At 38.5% G+C, this 5,732-nt stretch overlaps 1 long non-coding RNA gene across 1 annotated transcript; it reads right to left on the bottom strand.

Moving 5' to 3' along the window:
* Window positions 1-511: 511 nt before the first annotated feature.
* On the bottom strand, window positions 512-5,019 carry LOC119332285. The gene is made up of 5 exons (XR_005160892.1): window positions 4,759-5,019; window positions 1,673-1,816; window positions 1,517-1,573; window positions 1,331-1,381; window positions 512-1,079 (listed from the first exon to the last, which is right to left on the bottom strand). It is a non-coding gene; the product is annotated as an uncharacterized LOC119332285 (long non-coding RNA).
* Between the last annotated feature and the right edge of the window lie 713 nt (window positions 5,020-5,732).

Raw genomic sequence — 5,732 nt, 5'->3', positions numbered from 1 at the left:
AATAAGTGTGTGTGATGGGATGTCACACACATGGTTGGATCTAATCAAGCATGTGCCATGAGTCATCCATCTAACACGGTTCATTTTTGGGCATATGGTTTTGTTTTAGTTGTTGGGACTGTCTAATTGACATCCGGCTGAAAACCAATTGGGTTTCAGTCGGATTTTTCAGCCAACTATAATGTGACAACTGGCTGTGTCTCATGTTCCTGTACGTTTCCTTTTCTGTCCCGCTTTTCTAAACCCAAACAAAAACTTTAACGGGTCCGCCCTCTCCTTTTTCAAACCCAAACAGAAAAGGTAACAAAAAGGGCGGCAGCCACACCCATTATTCACAGTTCAAATCCTCACTTAGTTGCTACAAGGGGCAAAAAAAAAGCTCTGGAACTGTACTTTTTTCTTTTCATTTTTTTGCGAATTTCTGGAACTGTACTTGTCACTAACAACACACTAGAAACACTAGGACCAAAGTAGTGTAGGGAAACAGCAACAGAGACTACTTGCAAGTTTCTGAAAGAAACAGCCGTGAGTGGATCCTTTAGCACTCAGAAAATTGAGCTCACAGTCTTCCTTACGTGTCACAAACACAGATATCATCTACAGAAAAGCAGTTACAAAATGACTAATGCACTAACAATACCACTAAGAAAATGTAGATTAAAATCCAGTAAATTTACACTGCAAAGTTCACTAAGATTGACACTACAGAAATCATTAAAATGACAAAAAAAATACACTGAAAAACCCGCTTACAAAAACAGTAAAATCCAGTAAGAAAGTACTAAAATTACAGTGTAAACAACTGTGTAAATTACTATGTAAAACCGCTAAAATTTACTATGTAAAACCAATTAGCATTTGCTATGTAAAACCGCTAAAATTTACTATGTAAAACCAATTAGCATTTGCTATGTAAAACCGCTAAGATTTACTACAAATTTCAGAAGGCAATCTGCCCTGTAATTCTGAAGAACACGAACTTGCCTAGGAGACAAGCCACCAATAACAGTGGAGAACAGCTTGCCAGAGTATCTAGTGAATGTATTTGCTATAGGAAAATCAGAAGACCTCTTGCGCTTCTACAACACAACAAGAAACACAAACAAAAGAAAGAATCAGGGTAAATTATCACTAAAATAAACAAAAGGAAAGGACATCTAGCAACAACAACTAGAACTAGATGGAACTAGGTTCTTGTACATCAATAGCCATTCCACAAAAAATAGGTATAATGAAGATTATAGAAGGAGTTATCTAAAACTTGTATCTATATCTATCATAGAGAAGTTGCATGCAAAAAAGGAAATACAAACAACAAAAATTAAAATACCACATTGCGAGCTCCAACATTTGTAATCTTCCGTTTTAAGCAATTCTCTTTCTGCGAAAACATAAAAAAGAGGAATTACCCATTAACTACAAATGTGCGTTAACTGATAAAAAAACTGAAACTGGTACAAAAAAGCATTAACAGAAGAAACTGGTACAAAAGCATTAACTAGAACATAACACTTACATGAGACACGTAGAACTCATACAAAGCTTTGTCGAAATCACGATCATCCATTCCTTCCTGCAATTAACGGATGAAACAATGAATGAACTAAAAACCGGAACAAATAAGCTACCAAACAAGAATAAAAGAAATAAAAAATTAAATTAGAAATATAACCTCTGAAGCTTGAAAAGGATCATCCTCCGCAAAATCATTGGGGACAAAAGGATCTCCATCTGAATCATCAGAATCTTCAACACAAGCAGCAGAAGTGCCCTTACCAAAAGCCTTCACGAGTCTCCCCGTACTTTAATCTATAACCTAAATATATAGAAACACAAAGGAAAGGACAAAAAATCTGAGATGAAATGGCAGAAGGGATAAAACATAACAAAAATATAAAGAAGAAATGCATTGATAGCATTTACAGTCTACATCTCTTTTATTTCACTACATAACCACTACAAAACCCACTACCCATCTAAGAAGATTTCAATGCTTACAATGCACATCCATTATTTATTCCAAATCTACTGAATGGGGGAAAATCTACCTAAAAGGATTTCTACTAAGAAATGGGGGAGAGTCTACTGAATCTATACACTCAAGCATGCGAAAACTAGGATACAAAAAGGGAAAGGGCATGGGCTAATAGGAAATACATTGCAAGCCCACTATGATTTTTTTGAAAAAATACACTGATAATTGCACTGTAAATACAGTGACAAAACATTGAAAGTCCAATAAGAATTACGCTGGAAATCCACTCGCAAAATACACTAGAAATCCACTTGCAGAATACACTGTAAATACAAGGCAATTACACTGAAAAATCCACTCGCAAAAAGCACTATAAATCAACTACCAATTACAGTGAAAATTCACTCGCAAATCCACAGACAATAAAAGGTAAATTACACTGGAAATCTACTCGCAAATACATTGTAAATCCACTCGCAAAATCCACTGTAAATCCAAGGCAGTTACACTGAAAAATCCACTCGCAAAAAGCACTGTAAATCAACTACCAATTACAGTGTAAATCCACTCGCAAATACACTATAAATCCAAGGCAAATTACATTGGAAATCCACTCGCAAATTACACTGTAAATCCGCTCGCAAAAATACACTGTAAATCCAAGGCAATTACACTGTAAATCCAAAAAGGAATTACAGTGAAAAACAGCTACGGATTACGGTGTAAATCCAAAAATACACTGAAGATAATCCACTATGAACTACACAGTGAATCACTGAATTTCCAACACAATTACACTGTAAATCAAAAAGGAATTTCACTGTAAATTCAAAAAGGAATTACACTGCAATCAACTAAGAATTACAGTGGAAAACAAACAGGAATTACGCTGTAAAAATACAGTAGAACTATGGTGTATTTTTTGTAGATAAATAGTGTGGTTTACACTATAATTTCATCAGATTTACGGTGTAATTTATAGTAGATTTACAGTGTAATTTACAAAAGAATAATTCCAGTTGCAATGTAATTTCAATAGATTTACAGTGTAATTTATAGTAGAATTATACAGTAGAAATGCGGTTAGTCTTACAACAATTACAGTCAATGCAATTCCTAGTGACACTTTACATTAGAATTACATCGTGAAAAGAACAATAGTATTATAGTGCAAATGACGGAAGAATTATAGTGAGTTCTACAGCAGATTAGATTAAATTAGATTGCAGAAGGAATAGGGGAAAACAGTAAACTAGTTTGGTTGGTTGGCAGGTGATGTTGAGCGATGAAACAAATGAGGATCCCTCCATCCATCCGTACTAGCAAAGCAAGGGATCTGAATTAAAAGACACAGCATCCCATCCGACAGGGACATGGACATGGATGAAATGAGGATCACCGCATGTCCAGGCGCATGACAACTAACCGAATTCAACCCGGCAATCTAGCTCACACAACAGATGAGATTCAACACAGCTGCAGGAAATTACCACAAACAACAGACGGAAAGGGGGATAGATCTGACCGTGAAATCCTACACACAGCTAACGACAAACCATAGTGAGTGGGGGAAAGATCAGGTAAAACTCGACGAACATACCGAATCACAAGACCAGAAACGCCGGCGGAAAAAATGGAGGCTGGGGGTGGATTTACAGTGAGAATCCACTTAGAATTACAGTGTAAATTAAATCCACTGGATTCTAATTACAGTAGAACTTCACTAAGAAAAACACTGTAAATCTAGTAGGAATTACAATGTAAATCTAGAACAGACGAAAAGGGGGGGTTAGGTCTGACCGTGAAATCCTACACACAGCTAACAACAAACCTTATAAATCTCACATGACCAGAAACACCTGCAGGGAAAATGGAGGCCGCGGTGGGTTTACAGTGGAAATCCACTTAGAATTACAGTGTAAATTAAATCCACTGGATTCTAATTACAGTGGAACTCCACTAATAAAGACACTGTAAATCCAGTAGGAATTACAGTGTAAATGTACTTAGAATTACAGTGGAACTCCACTAAGAAAAACATTATAAATCTAGTAGGAATTACAGTGTACAACAGGAATCACACTAGAAAATTCAAAACAATGAGAAGTACAATGCAAATCTACTAGGAATTACACTATAAATCCAGACAAGAATTACACTGAAAATCCTACAAGATTTACACTGTAAAATCCATTGAGAATTACAATCACAAATCCCCAAGGCGGCCGGCATACCAACCGTGACAACAAACCATTGAAAATTACAATCCTCACCTCATAGATTGATTGCACAAATTACAGGAGGGATATGATAGGTACAGAGAACAGGGGAGAAGGTTCAGACTAAACTCACACATGACACACGGCATACCAAGCTAAAAAAAACAGAGCACACACACACCCTGTCACGTTGGCGCATCACTCAGCCTACCACACCCACTCATATGGTACACCCTCTGCAAACAATCAAACTGACTGTTGTGTGCTGCACCAACGTCTGAATCTTCAGGTTTCAGACGACTCTGTTGTCCACACTTGGCAAATCAAACCCAGAACCATTAAATCGATTGAAGGTGTACAGATCAATGGAGCTAACAAACCAACCAGGAAATCCTAATCAAAAATCGCATGCACATGCGAGATTCAATCACGGGAAAGGCGCAACCTCACACATCTAGACGACAAGCTGCGGGGGATTAACACAAGCAAATAGATCTGACCAAGAAAACACTACGTGCTAACATATAGAGATGGGAATCAAAGCAAACAAGGAGGGGAACATACCGAATCGAACAAAATCGACGAGCGGATGCGGGGCGGGGGCGGGGTGGATGCGGGGCGGAGAGATGTTTCAGGCCTTCGGCTGGCGAAACGACGACGAGGCGGACGAAGCGAGGCAACAGGAGCGGGAGCGGGGACGAATCACCACCAAACAACGAGCACCGAGGGGGATCTCCAAATCGCCATGGCTATCCCTCACAGTCGCCTCCTGGGTTGCGCGCTCGAAATGACATAGGGGATCGAGCAGCGAGACGAAGAGGCAGAGGAAGGGGCCCGATAAGAAACTCAGCGCCAGCAAACGACGAAAAAAAAGAGCACGAATCTCGCGACGGAGATCGCACGGCTCAAAAAACGACTGAACACCAATTGTTTTCATCCGGCTGTAATTTAGCAAAACCGTTGTTTTAAAATCATTTGCGACGCGATCATTACACATAGTTTCATATTGGCGTGTGCAATTGGGGTGGCTTAATAGCACTGAACTGCACTAGTATATGTAGCCAAAATCTTAAAAAAGTATTGGCCCCCTGCTAGTGTGAGGTGCACGATTCATGTCTTCCATTTGGTTTCACAAGGATATGTACTTTATAGGTTATTTTCGTTTCTCATTAAAAGATAATATTTGCTCAGTGTCTCTTGTGCATTTGCCCATGTAATTTGTGAATAATGTAGGTGTTGTTATTCTGTTATAGACGATGGTAGGATTTTTTTCTACCATGCACGGAACATACCGTGTACACTAGTAGAAAAAGGGCCTTTAGTCCCGGTTCATAAGGGCCTTTAGTCCCGGTTCTGAAACCGGGACTAAAATGTCAGTACTAATGCCTCTCCCTTTAGTCCCGGTTCAATCCAGAACCGGGACTAAAGGGCGCGGCCACGTGGAGCTCCAGGACTAAAGGAAATTTTATGATGTTTTTTTTAAAAAAAAGAAATTTGAAATTTTTTTTGAATTTTTTTATTTTCAAATTTCTGAATTA

This window comes from Triticum dicoccoides, chromosome 7A (genome assembly GCF_002162155.2).
Source record: "Triticum dicoccoides isolate Atlit2015 ecotype Zavitan chromosome 7A, WEW_v2.0, whole genome shotgun sequence".
In the NCBI taxonomy this organism is placed as follows: Eukaryota; Viridiplantae; Streptophyta; class Magnoliopsida; order Poales; family Poaceae; genus Triticum; species Triticum dicoccoides.
Note: the sequence above shows the minus strand (reverse complement) of the source record. Positions and strands in the feature narration are given on the sequence as shown.